General features: G+C 37.0%; 1 protein-coding gene across 1 annotated transcript in view; it reads left to right on the forward strand.

Annotated features, from left to right (window-relative positions):
- Positions 1 to 1,530: 1,530 nt before the first annotated feature.
- Positions 1,531 to 15,022, forward strand: part of LOC128734520 (tyrosine kinase receptor Cad96Ca) — a 57,615-nt gene continuing 44,123 nt past the window's right edge. The window contains exon 1 of the mRNA XM_053828763.1: positions 1,531 to 2,355. The gene's annotated coding sequence lies outside the window, so the exon portion shown is untranslated. The remainder of the gene's footprint in view (positions 2,356 to 15,022) is intronic.

Genomic DNA, 15,022 nt, shown 5'->3' on the forward strand with positions numbered 1-15,022 from the left:
TCTGTCTGTCTGTCTGTCTGTCTGTCTGTCTGTCTGTCTGTCTGTCTGTCTGTCTGTCTGTCTGTCTGTCTGTCTGAAGCACACTCAACAGTAGCTTAGGTTTTGATTTTCAGCAAAAATGAATGGACGTTTACCCAGATAATTTTTCAATGCAGATAAATATATTACAAAATCTAACGTAAGCGTTATGTACATACTCATAGAAAATTTTTGAGATCAATCATTGTGGTCTTGAAGTCCTTTTTCTTCAAAAGTAAAAAAAGGAATATTCGCGTAATAATTTATGTTGCAATTTTCCTGATTTCTTGTTTTTGGAAGATGATAACTCTTGAACAAACGGTCAAAATATTGTGAAGTTACTATCAAAATGCCAAGAAATCTATTCTGAACACATTTTTCATATTGTCAGTTCATAACAAATATCGTATGCGGCTTTAGAGCGCCAAAAGCGAACGTCAAAAGGTTAATTAATTAGGGTTATTGATCGAGTTTATGGTTTTCCAGTTCATCCTATTGATTATTTTTCGCATCATACATTTACTGCCTTCCCAAAAAAGAGTTTACGTCCAATTTAAGTTGAATTTCGTGTACTTTCAAATCCAATTTATGTCCTATTTGAAATCAGTTTTTCCAGTTCAGTATTTCATGTCTATTATCAAGTATAGTTTCAAGTTTAATTGCAAGTAAAATTCTATGCTCCATTTTAGGTTAAATTTAAACCCTAACTTCCAGCTTGATTTGAAGCAAAGCATCAAGTCAATATTGGGCCATACTGAAGGTCAAATTGTATGCCAATCTTAAGTCCAATTTCAAGTCTAATTTATTTTCAATTTTAATCTCAATTCTAAATACCGTCCGTCCTACGGTTACTTGAAAAATTACGTGGACCATTCTACATATTCCGTTGGTTGACGAATAAATTTAAAAAGAGTTATGGTCAATAAATAAGTCGGTATTGTTCCGCAAATTATCTGCACCTAGGAGCTAGGACCAAATTTCAATGCAATTAAAATTTAATAGTCTAACGTAATCCGTTATATAGCTTTCTTCTATTAATTGGTTGTTAGTTGCTGCTATAATACATAGAAAAAATCCGTTTTAGAATCCATGAATAAAATCATGCAAACATAAAGTTTAAAATTTGAAGAAATTATTCTACTATTCTACTATTTCTACTCTATTAAGACGCTCAAAACCAAATTTTAGGTGATTTTAATAATTGTAAAAATAATTAATATGAAAATAATTGAGTACTCTAATAAATCTAATAAACAAGCAGTGTACCGAAATCCCACTCCGCAAACAGTAACTCAACTCCTCATCAACACAACCCACAAACGGGCGAACTGCGCCGAACAACAACTGATCGACTCACTCCAGTGCCACAAACACATCGCAAAGAACTCAACGGGAACCATCGCGAGTAGACGAGAAACCCGGCCCTGCTTGGCTGGCGAGCTCACCCGGGCCAGCCAGTTTACGTTCGGAGGTGATCGCGTTCGGTTGGGTGAGTTTCGAGTTGGCAATCTGGTCGTCGTCGTCGCGTCGTGAACTTGTATCGAAGTGTGATACCGAAGGGCTTCCCACCACACAGAGATCCGGGAGCCCACGGTGGAACTGCGAATGCCGTAGTGTTAGACGGAAAAAGGGAGTGCTTGCCAGCAGTGGAAACCATATACCGTAAGTTTCGCGATGCACCCGGGTTCGTTCGTTCGTTCGTTTGTTCGCTCGCCAGATCTTGGGAGCTGTGCGTGAGCGAAAAACAACAATGGCGTAATTAAGTGGTAGATAATGTTCCGCAATTGTCACGTTCGATGATGACGAGCTGAGAACAGCCATGGTGGTGATGGTGAAAAATAAGTAAGCGAATGGAACGAGGAAATTTTTACGAATCGTTTTTTTTTTGTTTGTAATTTTGCAATATGAAGAGATTGTCTGCGAATTGGAAAGTGTTTAGTTGCAGAAAGTTGGCTGGCACGAAAATGGAAAATGCCACAAACAACGAACCGCTGGCTGATGCAGATATCGATACGTGGTATTGGCCCGAAGGCAGCTGTTGAAACAGCGGCGGCGGAACATGAATACCAATGAAGCTGTGTTGTGAAGTTCAGTTTGTCGGTTGTGAAGTTAATCTACTGGGTGATCTACGCATCGCACCGTAACGGGAAGACAGAAAACAGGTGCTGCTTTTGGGAAGGTGATTTCAATTTATTTGAATTATTTTCTATTAAACCAAACGGAAACTACTGAACGAGCAGTGCAGTTTATCGTCTGTGAAATTGGTGAAAATATAAAAACGTCTGCCGGTTGCTGTTAGTTCGTTGGAAATCATGACATCTGAAAACAGTGGAATAAGTATGTATAATGTTTTTGGCTTGATCATTATTACTACTAATGATTGAAAATACATAGTTGGACAGATACCTCTGCACTATTAAATACTATTTTAACGCAAAGGATAATGAAAATTATGTTGAAGCATTATATACCGACTTTAGTAAGGCATTTGATAGAGTTCCCGAGCAAGGATTGACAACAAAAGTATATCAAAATTATTACATATTTTGCTGTTGATATCAACTAGAAAACATGTTTTATTACCAACTCAAAATGGCACTTATGATGTATCAGAGTTTGCTATCATTTTGCTTTCATTTTTATTGAAAGAAACTGTGTTGGCAGATTTTTTATATGATGTAAATAAACCTTCAATATTTAAATTAATCTATTTTCACTTAAATTTTTCTCTAGTAAAATGGTTGGTTCAAATTATATTATGATAGCAAAATGATAACTAAGTCTGCTTTCCTATTAATATTGTGTGACAGCAAGATTAGTATTCCGTTTGATATTTTTGATAGCAAAAGTAGTATTCAATTTAATTTCATGGCATGGAATTTTTGCAATCAATTTTGATATTTTAACCGCTAAGTCGACCAAAATGAAATCACACCGAATATTCAAAATCCGTTACATCAAGATATCAAATTTTGTTTTCAATTTACTCTAAAGCCCTGCTCGGGTTGATATCCCTCTTTTGCTTTTTAAATTATCTAAGATGGACTTCAATCATAAACTATTGTAATGGGTTCAATTATAATACTATAGACTGAAAGAACGCAAGAAGTAAAATTTGAATGACGCTTATCATCAGTAGTGAATGTTACATATGGTGTACCCCAAGCATTCCGTCTTGGTCCACTACTGTTCATATTCTACTATCCACTACTGTTCATCTTTGCTAATGATGTAGAAAACATTTTTATGTGCTAGGCAAGAGAAAATAACTATTGACCATAAAATAGTTGCAAAACACCATCAAGTTATAACTTTAGCGTTATACTCGACTCTAAATTAACTTTTGCTGATCATTATTACAACAATATTATATATGAAGCAAGCATTTAGTTTACATTTAAATGATCCGTATACAATCAAAACGCGCGTATCCCAAAAAACACCGAAGCGGAATTAAAATACTTCTGATTTGGTTACAGCTAATTTAACTCTGAATACAGGTGGTAGACGCTCAATAAATTTCTGTATCTGTATTCTATAACTGTTTAAGCAGCCAACGAATGCGCTGTAAATCAGCTGCTTCACATAATAGTATCACAAGCAGATTAGGCGCATTTTCAACCGCTGTACAGCCCGTCAATATTCTCAATAATTGTGCTATACTAGCTGAATAAACGATTTGTCATTTTAATAAAAAGGCTCTCCCAAGAAACATTTATGCGCTGATTAAACATTTTAGCAGTCATTATTATTCAGCCATAGCTCAATATGCATTAAATAAAATTTATGTAAACCATTCTACAATACTTATTCAGTCAAAATTGGAGAACTTATACAATCTATTTCGTTTGAGGCAGAAAAAACACTTGTTTAGCAATTATATCACCTTTGTTTTGTTTCCAGCTATGCGCAAATTGGTTATTTAAAAACGCGCAAAAGCCTCTGTTCAGCTCCATTGCAGCTTCGAAAGCAGCTACTAGCAAACCCGAAGCTTGATAAAATCACCAAGTTTAGATGTTTAAGAACTGATAAAAGGTTTGTATCTCTAAAATCAAACCATAGTTCAGCCACAGGTTGAGAAAAAATCAGCTATAAAAGCGTTTGATCAGCCAGAAATTGTTACTTGGGTAGCTGCTTTTAAAGCTGCAATGGAGATAATAAAGGCTTTTGCGTGTTTTTAAAAAACGAACGAGAACGAGAAATAGTTTTGCAATGCTTTTTCAGTCGCTTAATCCACGTCTTCAACCTTTATGCAGCCAAAAAATAATCTATTTTTAAATTTAAAAAAAAATAGAGAGCGTCCTATTTATTTTGCTCTGGCGCCGTATGCTATATTTTAAATTTCGAATAACTTGAATTCGTCTATGCAAGCTAATTAACAATGCATGTCGTCATCTTTCGGGAATTGAACCGCCATCTTCTGAAATTGAAAACTTTCCAAGCATTCAAAATATAAATTCTACCATTCATATTTATTCGTGACAGATACGTATTTCGCCTACGACTTGCAGGCTTCATCAGTGTCTGTTTTCGAAAAATCTTGCACACTGAATCTCCTTAAACCTTGGTTTATGCACCTTGGATTCAAGGTGCATAAAGAAAGCACTCAAATGGTGTTTGATCAAGCTATGTTTAAGCTACTTTAAGTTTTTTCAAACCAGCTTTCATCCAAAGCTGATAAACAAGCTTAAAAGCGGTTTTTTCTGCTAAACAATCCGCTTCTAAACAGTCATAAACATCAAACCATTTTACGGTTGCTTAAAGGTGTTAAAGCGGCTTTATAAACCAGTAGAGGCTTTCACTAGGCTCACTGCTTTCAAACTATTTTAAAACTGCTTAAGGGTGTCAAAGTGGCTTTACAAACTAATACCAAGCTTTCATTCGGTTCACAGCACACATACTGTCAGATCATAGAATTTCGCAATTCGACTGGCAGCAAAAATATATGTCAGTCAACGACATTATCGACTGCTTCAAGTGTACAGATTTTTTTTGTAGATGGGGCGAATCATACGGTGAGTGCTTATGGATCAGAAGATGGCGGTTCAATTCCCGAAATATGACGACATGCATTTATAATTAGCTTGTATATACGAACTCAAATTATTCGAAATTTAAAATATAGCATACGAGGCCATAGCAAAAGAAATATGACGCTTTCTATTTTTTTTTTATTTTAAAAATAGATTATTTTTTGTCTGCATAAAGGTTGATGAAACGTTTAAGCGACTGAAAAAGCATTGCAAAACTATTTCTCGTTCTAAGAATAGAATTGACAGCATTGCGCAAATTGGTTACAATTTCAAACAATTTCAGGCTGATCAAACGTTTTCTAGCTGAATTTTTTCAACCTGTGGCTGAACTATGGTACAGTTTTAGAAATAAAAAGGTTTTTTTTAGCTCTTAAACATCTAAGTCAAGCTTCGGGCTTGCTAATAGCTGCTTTGAAGCTGTAATGTAGCTTAATAGAGGCTTTTGTGCGTTTTTAAATAACCAATTTGCGCAAACCTGGAAGCAAGGCGCACAGCGGCGATATAACTGCTTAACAAGTGTTTTTTCTGCCTCAAACGAAATAGGTTGTATAAGTTCTCCAATTTTGGCTGAATAAGTATTGTAGAATGGTGTACATAAATTTTATTCATTTTCGTATTCACCGTTACCCTCTTATGATGAACGATGTTCATTAATTAATTTAAATGTGCTTAGAAAACGAAGAGAATTTGCAATGATAGCTTTTATAAATGACATTGTTGCGCAAAGAGTGAACTATGCAGACATAGTGTGCAATCTAAACTTTTATGCTTCCACCCATCCGTTCGCTCAGAAATAGGAATTTATTTTATATCAACAATTAAAGAAGAAATTATGCCAAAAATGGTTCTTATAAAAGAAAAATGTCCTGCTACAATTTATATTGTGGAACAATTGATTAACAAAAGAGCTTTCATTATTCAGGTTTAATTGGTTTAATTTCTGTTACAGTATCATTAGTTAAGTTAGTTAATTACAGTTCTAAACCATTCCACCTGGTTAAATATGCCAGTGTCATTCCCCAGGTTTCTCTCGACGACACAATGAGATGCTAGTAACCGGCAACACTGCTACACAGCGAGCGGAAATCTAAACACGACGACCAGCTGCAAGTGGTCAGCCGATTTCAATACATTCGGTTTCCAGCTTTATATTGTACTCAAGTCTATATTAAGCACATTAAAACAGTTGTTTTAAATGTTTATATAGCTACTAATAAGTGCTTTTAAATTGTTATAGCGTCATTATCAGAGAATCCCCATTTTAGATGTCTCAATATTTTACCTCACAATCGACCACGTGGGCGGTTCGTTGATGATGATAAAATAACACAGGTCTGCAAAAAAACTTTTTTTTTCATATGCATGAGATATTTTACATAAATTCCAAAGTTTCAAAGCTACTTGAGCTCATTGTTCTGGAATTTCTTAGCTGCTAGATTTCTAGTTATATTTCGGAAAACCAGCATGATTTCGTATCCAAACGGTTAATTTATACTAACCTGGTTTCCTACACATTTTTCATAACTCGCCTTTGACAAAATAAATCATCAAATTGCTATCTCGAAACTTCAGAGGCTTCGATTATGCGGCAATATCCTGAAATAATTTAAATCGTACCTTGGCGGTAGAACTATGTCGGTCAAAACTGGAAATACACTCTCTTTGCCCTTTTCGGTCACATCTGGCGTACCTCAAGGCAGCTATCTAGGTCCATATATTTTTCTGCTGTACCTCGATGATGTTCTCTCACTCTTAAATGCGTGAAATTATCGTATGCCGACGATTTCAAGCTCTTGTTCGTAATTAAGAATACGTCGGACTCACAATTTTTACAATCGCAGCTGAGTAGTTTTGCTGACAAAGATTGACCTATTGACTCTATTGACGCAGCGGACAGAACATACGACGACTGGCTTATTAGGCCAACATCGTACCTCGGAGCTAACTGGACGGGCTGGCGTAATATCAATAGGTTGCTGTTAAAGGCTTCCAAGTGCTCTTGCATCTCTTTTACACGCAAGTGATCGCTTGTAAAATTTGATTATAAAATACCGTTCTGATTAAAATTTAGAACTGTCTCTAACTTCAAACACTTAGAATAAAATGCTCGTTGGTATTGCTAATTTGATAGAATATTAAGCTTATTGTATACCATGGGATAGAGGACATTCTAACGTACACGGTGGTATACAATAAGCATAATATTTTATCATATTAGGCTAATATTATTAGCGATACTAACGAGCATTTTATTCTAAGTGTTCGAAGTTTAGGTCCGTTCTAAGTTTGAATCAGAACGGTATCTAATGTTGTTCTAAACCGGGAAACACGCGTAAAAGACTTAGTCGTTTGATTAGAAGTTACTATCAAACCCTGAGCATCGAACGGAAGAAGAAGTGCAGTCAAAATGGATGTTCTATTAGTGATCAGGATCACAAGCGTGCCGTGAAAGCGTTTAAGAGAAATCCTAATGTTTTGGTTAGGAATGTGCCCAACAAATCTAATTTGTCCAAGTCTTTCGCTCAGAGAACCAAGTACTGGGTGGGACTGCACACGCACAGAGTCCCCGCACTCCAAATCGTGACGAACGGCAAAATACGGTAGGAAAATCATGGAAACTGTACACTGTAACTTCCGGGGCTACTGTTCTTCACCGCCCAGCACAAGTTTGATGTTCCGGAGGCAGAGCCGGCGTTACAACGCGCGATGTCCTGTGCAGATTGAGCAGCAAGGCCTTTTTTGTATTTTTTGTATGCCAGAAGAGCATTGGCTTAAAATGGCTAATAAAATGAATGACCTTTTGGGATTTGGGTTATACACTCTAACTGGTGTTACCTCCCAGTTGGCGTCGAGGTAAGATACTGGCCTAATCAGTCAGTCATCGTATGTTCGAATTTCGTGTGGGAGAGACTGTTAGATTCAATATGATCGTAGCAATTGGTCCTGCAATTGTCCTGTACTCTAACAGCTGGCTGCGTAGTCTGTTGTATAAAAACAGAAGGTCAAGTTTCGATAACGGAATGTAGCACCTTGAATTTGCTTTGCTTTTTGTTTACTCAGCATGGAGTGAGAAGTAAACTTCTAAAGAAGTTATGCCTAGATAAAGCAAGAGCTCCGCAATTCAGAGCAGATGCGCTGAATTTTCATGTTCAGAGTTACAAAAATGGCAGGTGTCGATAGCATCCAATATTATTTAAATGATAAAGAGCAGGACTGTGTCCAATTAGAAGTGCCCTGATTGTGCGTAGTTCACTATTTAACTGTGATTATTTTTGTGGGGTTTACATTAAGCCACTCTTGTAAACGTCATAACATCGTGGAGTTTGTAGCTCCTAGCTGTACTGCGTCAAACTTTCCTTAGGCGGCGTAAGCATTAGTCTCATAACCAAGCTGCGATATCTTGTGAAGGAATGCGTCGGCCACCAGTGACCAAAGCAAGAAGCAGAGAACTACTTCCTAACTTCCATCCATGGCCAAAATCGTGAGCGACGTCTATCCCAATGATTCTATGATTTGTCTCCTCGGAAGCATTTTTAGAATCTAGCTCATTGATAGTTTGGTCAATTTGATTTTGAAAGAGAGCCACACATGTTTACACTATAGCCGCACAAGCTAAACTGAAAGGCGTGTTATCGAAAGCGCCTTCAATATCAAGGAAAACACAAAATACCGTCTCTTGTTATTTGAGCAATTTTTCGTTTAACGTCACAACGCAGTACAATGCGGTTTCCGGAGATTTACCGTGTTGGTATGCATGTTGATTTCCAGGAAACGGAGAGTTTTTTAAAAACTAACTGTGGTTATTGTTATCCGTGATTTTCTCCATCAACATGGGAAGTGTTGATGGCAGACTTATTGGTCTGAAAGATTTAAGCATGATGTTCTCTTTCTCTTTATCTGCTATAGGTGTACCTTTAAGTATTACCAGCTTTCCGACAATTTTCCGAGATATGTCCCAAATTGAAACCGGCGCGAAAAATGTTAATGAGCTCGAAAATTGTAACGCTATCCATTTTTTGTAAGAAAGTGGGTAGAATACCATCCGGATTGGCTAAGTGCCCATTTGATCGAGTGCTCAAATAAGTGTTCAAGCAGAGTTGAGTTGTTTGGCAATTATTATGTAACAAAACTTTCTAAAACAGCGAGGCCTGATTTCGTCGATTTTTTCTTGACACTTTACACTCTGCATTTCAATAAAAGAAGAAAGGAAATAATGGAAATCATGCAAACATACATTTCTGAACAGCCAATTGTGTTGCATAAAGTCAAGGATTATCCGCTACAATTTTTAACATTTTCTCTAGTCTTCACCAAGCGCGAGGCTCTGTGAGACCGCACGGGTTTGCCGGGCTAAACGCCGGCCAAGATCTGCTCATGTGGCAAGCGGAGTGCGCCGTTTGTGACTACCGGGGCTGCAAACTGCCTCAAGGAGTCTCTACAGAAGCGTCTGCTTCCTCTGTGGAAGCAGCACAAGGGCCCTACTTGCCACTATTCAAAGGATGTCCTGGAGTGCACAGTAGTCCAAAAGGGCGAAGAGTGGAACTTTTTTCCTAGTGTCTTTTGTTTTCATTTTATCATTTATGGTCTTCAGCACTTTTGTTCTTATGAATATCCCCCTTAATCTAAAACTGTCAAAAGTTAGTCAGCGCTTACTATAATGGAAATAAAAAAATAACTTTTTTGTGTTAGGAAACATAGATATAATTTCTTCGGCAAAGTTGTAAATATTGTAAAAACAAGCAACTTTGCCGAAGACATAAAATTTCTATCTTTATCGAGTGCTCGACTATAGGGCATATTCCTTAAAACTTCTTTAAAAATTGGTTTTTCATACTTAGCTTTTGTTAGTTGCATTTTACAAGAATACAATGCTCCAGGCAATTATCGAAACTCTCAAAATCAAACTCTCAAAATACACGTTTTTGCAGAAGACCGCATATCCCTTGGACTTTCACTTACTGAGTTATCGCGTATTCAAGCTTCAAATTTCCAAGCCGATTTATGAAATCAGCGTTTCATCTTAAAGCTTTACTCGTGTACTATAAACTTGTGTGGGTTCCGCTTGTCCCCAACCACCCAGATGAGCGTACGGCAAGCATGCGTTTTATGTGTTTCGCATTCGCTAAAGGCTCGATACACGTCCATTTTTTTGTGTACGTAGATAGACACATGGTTTCTTCGGTAAAGTTATAGAAAATATAAAGGTAAACAATTTTGCTAAAGAAATGACATTTCTATCTCTATCGAGTGCAGAGCTATAGAACATTTTCGTTGGAAATTCTTTAAAAATAAGTTTTTCATATTTGGCTTTTGTTAGTTGCATTTTACAAGAGTATATGGTTCGAGGCGATTGTTGAAAGACTCAAAACACATGTTTTTGCAGACGGTTGCAAATCTCTAGAATCTTTCCTTACAAAGTTATCGCTTATTGAACCTATATTTTTTCTTTATTGCATGAGCCAAGAGCGATAACTTTGTAAGCAAAGGTCCTAGAAATTTGCAATCTTCTGCAAAAACGTGTGTTTTGAGTCCTTCAATAACCGCCTAGAACCATATATTCCTGTAAAATGCAACTAACATAAGCTAAGTATTAAAAACTTGAAAGCTGTTTGCCTTTATTTTTTCCATAACTTTGCCGAAACCATGTGTCTATGTACTAACACAAAAAAATGGACGTGTGTCGTGCCTTTAGCGAATGCGTAACACTTAAAACGTATGCTTGCCGTACTCTCATTTGGGTGGTTGGGGACAAGCGGAACCCATACAAGTTTATAGTACTCTACTTAAGCTTTAGGATGAAGCACTAATTTGATAAATCCGCTTGCCCCATTTTAATCCATAGGCTCGGGAAGCTACGGAAATTTAAAGCTTGAATATATGATAACTTAGAAAGTAAAAGTCCCAGATATTTGCGGTCTTCTGCAAAACGTGTGTTTTGCGAGCTTCGATAATTGCCTAGAACAGCGTTTCCCAAATGGGGGCTCGCAAACCCCCGAGGTTCGTCAAAAATTTAGTTCGCTACAGAATAGTGTAGGGAATTTTACTAGGTGGTTCTCGAACCAAAATAGGTTGGAAACCGCTTGTCTAGAACATTATATTCTTGTAAAATGCAACTAACAAAAGCTAAGTATAGAAAACTAATTTTTAAAGAATTTTCAAAGAATATGCCCTATAGTTCAGCAACCGATAAAGATAGAAATTTTATGTCTTCAGCAAAGTTGCTTGTTTTTTACAATATTTACAACTTTTCTGAAGAAACTATGTCTATATTTCCTAACACAAAAAAAATTTTTTTTTTACTTTCATTATAGTACACTCAAAAAAATCGACATGTCGCATCCACGTGAAAAATCATATAAAATTCTGTACAGCAACTTACGTGAACTTCATGTACTAGTTAATGGGAAAATTGATAAAATTTACCGGGATTGCACGTAAACTGGTTAGTATGAGTGCGAGTTACCAACAATTCACGTGAATGTTACATGAAAAGTGTGATGGATGAGAATTACCTATGTTTTCACGTAAACTTGACGTGCTGATTTTTTTGAGGTAAGCAATGACTAACTTTTGACAGCTTTAGATTAAGGAGGATATTCGTATGCACAAAAGTGCTGAAGACCATAAATGACAAAATGAAAGCAAAATACACTAGGAAAAAATCTGAGGGGTTGTGTACAAGACACGACCGCATATTCAACGTCCTACGCAAAGTTAATGTAAAGGTGCGTTTAGAATGGGCAATTTTGGGTACATATGGAATGCGATATGTGGCTAGTTATTGCTCAATGTTGCTTCTGTCGCCATCTGCACATTTGTACGTCGCCATAGTTACTTGGAAACATCAGCAACAGTTAGGAACAACTTGCATGCTATACTAGTTGCCAATCTAGACACACCTTACTAAAAACACTTATGAGAAAATTGATTGCTAGTGGAAATCATAATACTCTTCATTGACAGTTATGATGGTTCTGAAAAGAACCATTTTGAAAGTTTAAAATTGGCTGGAACGATTTGATTGGCTACTTTGTGCTGTAGAGAAAAAGCATAGTGTTATCAGATATAAAAGTATAATTCTTACATTATACACTCTTAAATGATTCTACCTGTAAATAGGCCGGATTTAGTTAAAACTAGGTTGAAACTACTCAAAATGCCCTTAAAGTATACAAACTCAAACTTTGGGTAAAAATTTCAACCAATTTTGGCTACTTGCTACCGATAGTTGAATTATTCTCTATGACAAATAACGCACTTTTAATTTTTTGGTTGAAAAACTACACAACTACCAATTTTTTGGTTGAAAACCTACTCAAAATCTGAGTTTGTACACTTTAAGGGCATTTTGAGTAGTTCTAACCTAGCTTTAACTAAATCCGTCCTATTTACAGGTATAATCATTTAACAGTGTACTGAAAGTGACTATCCAGTGACTCCACTACGTAAAAGACGTTTGATCAAAATGTTTGTCTTAATATTTGAAAGAAGTAACCGTAACTGCGTATTACATTGGTCAAAGACACTGTGAAATAGAAATGATAATTGATTTTATGAATTTGCAGATCAGATTATTACAATACATTACAAATTGCACAACTTCGCATCGTGTAAATTACAAGCAATCTGGCACATGCTAAACCGTTATTTAGATCAGCATGAGGTCGAAATCAGACATCATGATAATGCTGATTATTTAAGTTATCTGTTTGGACACTGTGAATTAAAGTAATGTATGGTATAATCATAAATGATATTCTTTTTCTTATACATCTGATTTCCGATGGCAACGCTATCGAGTTCATGTCGCTTGTCCGAATATTTCAACTGGTTTAATATTTTTTTAGAAACGGTGGTTCTACAATTGATGGAGGGACGGTAGGGGAAAGTAATGCAATTTTTTTGGAGTGGAAGGGAAAGAGCGGGAAGGTGAGGAGGGGGGGATTGGTTGCTACGTTTAACAAGTAGTCGTTATGACTCCTACCTTTTGTCCAATGCTGGAAGGTGCATGGGTCGTCCCTCCATCAATTGTAGAACCACCGTTTCTAAAAAATATTAATATTATTTCAAGGTCAAGACTATAAACTTGAGATTAGTCTATTAATATTAATGCCTGACCGCATTTCAAGGTCAAAGACTAAAAACACGAGTTTGGTCAACTGGTTTGTTTAAAGGGTTGAAGGGAAGAAATCACATTGCCTCTGGTTAAGATAGTCATGGATTAACACTCCAGAGTAACAATTATTAATAAAATTGATTTGGCTAATCAGAAACTTACTAACCGTTAAAATCAGGTACATGGTATCATCTCCTTACCGGTTGATAAGGAAAAGCTCCTGGCACTAACGTCGATACGGAAATAACTTCCTTACTGTCCATCCATGTCCATCATGTTTCGCTGAGCGCAAGGATATCTGCCTGTCTGAGAACCGCATCGGTTGAAATATAGTTGAAAGCATGGAATGGTATATCCATAAATTTCCAATCACTCGGCACTGTTTGATTTTGTAAAATATAATGCAAACCAAATATATTAACAAGCCGGAAATGTTTGATGACTGATCCCGTACCCTACATCTTTACATCTTATCGGCTTCTACTGAATCACTACGATTTCCTTTTCTTTTCAAACGGTAGAGTTTACAGTGCTCTGCCACCGTCAACGCTGGCCTCTTAGCTGGTACCTACAGTTAATAATGCCTGCTCACGGACTCGCTTGCGGTATTTATGCATATATTTTGGTTGAAGCAATTGAGACATTGTAAAATCAGTTGCACAAAACCACTCACTTCTCACTTAAATTGATTGTATGTTATTAATAACAATTTCATATGGTAACTATGGCGACGACTGAATGAATACTGTAGGGAATTTGGAAAAACTGTTCAACTTTACGTGGAAATTCCAAGAATTACTTGCAAAATACAATCTTCTAATAAAAACTATACAAAAGGCAGATATTTTGTGATTCGAATGGTATGCGAACCATAAAAATATATTCAGAATTGGCTGAGTTATGAGCGTTCAAAATCTACCACTTTGTCGTGTCGCGGTCATTTTTGCTTCTCGAACGTGCCACCCTATTAAAGTAAGACGTAGTCCTACGTCAAAAAGTTCCGCTTTTCGCCCTTTTGGACGACTGTGGAGTGGTATGAAGCCAACGGGGACACAAACCCCGGCAATGCACCGGAACTAAGGCCCATCGAAAAATACTGTGCTATTATGAAGCAGGCACTACGGATATATCTCAAATAGGAAGTCTAATATGGGAAAGACATGAAGAAAAAGTAATTCCCAATATTTTTTTCTATTTTTTTGTATATATCTAGTTTTCGTAAGTTGTATAAGGAGGAAACTATATGTTCCTTGTTTTTAGTTTTAAAACTAGGGCGACGTATCATTTGGTGTTAATCCTACTGGAAAAAGAACGTTACAGCTGTTCCACCCCTACTGGCTTTTCCCTTCTCAAAGAAACGAAGGACAACCGGTCAAATAAGGTTTTTGAACACTGCCAGCTTCGTACGGTGGCGTATGCTTCTTGATCGTAGTGTTTTGCGAAAGGCAAAACAGGCCCGATTGTCCGTTTGAATGCGCCTCTGGATCTCCTGACTAGTCTTATTGTTACCCGCGTTCAACAGAGATCCCAAATACACGAACTCATCTACTACTTCTAGTTCGTTGCCGTCAACGGGTATCATCCGTGGAAGGCACGCGTTTGTTTGCTTGAACCTCTTCCAAAGTTCCTGGATATGACACGATAGTCATCTGCTAAGTTCATGTCTTAGTGAAAATCTTGCCTCCAGTTTCGATACTCGCTCATCACTGATCGTCAAGAGCGATGTTAAACAGCATACAGGATAAGTCGTTACCCTGTCACCTCGAAGGGATTCGAGAGTGTCCAATGTGGGTCTGAACAGTCGCGCCAGTTTATCCGGAAAACCATGCTCGTGCATGATCTGCAATAGCTAGTC

Source organism: Sabethes cyaneus, chromosome 2 (genome assembly GCF_943734655.1).
Source record: "Sabethes cyaneus chromosome 2, idSabCyanKW18_F2, whole genome shotgun sequence".
Classification (NCBI taxonomy): domain Eukaryota; kingdom Metazoa; phylum Arthropoda; class Insecta; order Diptera; family Culicidae; genus Sabethes; species Sabethes cyaneus.